This window comes from Rhagoletis zephyria, unplaced genomic scaffold (assembly GCF_001687245.7).
Source record: "Rhagoletis zephyria isolate East Lansing unplaced genomic scaffold, Rhagoletis_zephyria_1.1 Rzeph_scaffold_02985, whole genome shotgun sequence".
NCBI lineage: Eukaryota > Metazoa > Arthropoda > Insecta > Diptera > Tephritidae > Rhagoletis > Rhagoletis zephyria.
In genome coordinates, this window is record NW_016160069.1 from 68745 (window position 1) to 71131 (window position 2387).

Sequence of the window (2387 nt, forward strand, 5' to 3'; positions counted from 1 at the left end):
CTCTTGAGCCACTGATCGGATCTTAACCAGATTAGTATGGGACCACCTCTGAGGTACTACCTTTCCGATGGAAAAATAATTATCGATTGACGTGGTCCAAAGTTATGTGGTAACATAAATAAAAAAATAAAAATAAAATATTCCGACGAACTGATAACCTTCTCTTTTTTTGGAAGTCGGTTAAAAATGCAAATCATCTCTTGCCATGATAATTCAAAAATTCAAAAGAAAACATTGAAAAACGGTTGCATTCCTTCATTTTAGGTAAAAATTACATCGGAATATATGTGGGTCCAGCCAGACCTATGTGTTACTAATGTGATGTATTAATCAACATCTCTATATATCTAGATTTATATATATGATACCAGCACGACTTTTTACAGATTGGCAATTCACTAAACTTTAGTAAGCTACCTGAAATTTCAAGCCTTTAGCTATATTTTAAGTACCCTTTTTTGTAATTTGAAAATGGAAAAGGCCTGTCTGGACTCATGTGTCAGACGAAGGGTTAAAAAGAGGAACTTCTGATGCAGATGTTTTTCCGAAGTTCAACTCAAATACAGCTTTAACCAGCAGTTCGCTGGTGCATGGTAGAAAAAGTAAATCACGACCCAATTTTACTTCAAGTAAATGTGCAGCGCCTTTTTCAACGCCAGTATTTGTCGATGTCGTGTCAAAAGCAACGATTTCCTCCAAACTATCCATTTTCCACTAGCATAAGAAGCTTCAATAGCTTCAGCAATATTCTAACCGCGAGATTCTTCAAGTTTTGCAATGCCGAGCAGTTTTTCCACGTTTTCTGCAGTTATAACAATAGCCAGGCCATCTACCTTATCTTTGCGCCTCATTTCAGGGAGCATCTTACCGTCCCAATGCAAGACGAATATATGTATCAGGAATCTATGTGGATACAGTATATTTTGCTTAGCTGCACATCCTTCTTTGCACGAAAAACTTGTGCACGTAACCGAAAAAGGCACTTAAGCGAATTTATTTACTACTTCAATGAGGAAGGTATCCGAATCCCTATGAAACCAAATATTGGCGGAGCACTTGCCATGTAGAAATTACTGCAAGCGAAATTTTTACCGAATGTTATCTAATTATCTATATAACTACATAAATTAGCCATTTTCGTTGTTCTGCGAGATGAGCAAAATAAATAAAAGGTTGTAAAATTAGGTAATTGTAGGGCCAGTGCAGGTAAACGTAATACTTTCTTTGATAGTTGATACTAGTCGCACAATTTTTAAGGCAGGTATCGCCAATGTGCAGGTATGTTGAATGCATCTATCGGAGCAGTTTCCTTATAAATGTTAAAAATAATGCTTTTGATGCGCATTTTGGGGTAGGTATCTTAAATGTGCTCTTAAGCATAGAGGCAGCAAAGCAAAATATACTGTATTAAATTAAGATTATGAAACATAGTATACTAATATGTATATTAAATGTTTCATTCGCAAATTTTGTATTTACTATTAATCCGAAATTCATCGATGATCTGCTGAGCTTATCTCCGACGATAATCCTTTCGCGTTGTGCGGCTGAGAACGAAGTCTTCTACTTTGATATCCTTGATGTCAGGTTTAATTTCACGCAATTTTCATAATACAGCCGCAAGTGTTGCGGATGTCAAATGCAGTGCTGCGCGATCACTGATACGGCATTTATCCATGCTGGCCGGCATACGATCATCTATGAAATTAATTTTTCTGCGAAATCGTGCACTCCGCTGTCGTATGTGAAAATCAACGTCGGAAAGGGAATAGTCCATTTCTTCAACTTCGGATTCACTATCTCTACAAATCCCTGTTACTGACGTAGATGGACCTACATACAAATGTTAAATAGAAATTACAATAATATGCATTATTCTTTTATTAAACAACTTACCTCGAGCTTGCAAGTCGTCTAGATATTTTCTTTTGCGATTTTCTTCTTCCTCTAGTCTCTTTGTTTTGCGTTTCTGTTTTCGTTTCAGTGAGCCATAGATGCCACACATACTTCGGTTCAAAACCGAAATAATGCACATGTGAAAGGCGAAGGTATGCATACGCATGCACAGTTCCGGTTGAAAACCGAAAGAATGCATATGTATAACAAAAACCGAAATAATGCACATGTGAAAGGCGAAGGTATGCATACGCATGCACAGTTCCGGTTGAAAACCGAAAGAATGCATATGTATAACAAAAACCGAAATAATGCATGCATGCACAGTTTCGATTGAAAACAAAAATAAGGCATATGAAAAACCCGAAGTAATGCATACATGCGCAGTTTCGGTTGAAAAAGGAAATAATGCATATGAGAAATGCCAAAGTAATGCATACATGCAAAGTTTTAAAAGCGAAAAAGCGAAATAATGCATATGAAAAAAAAAA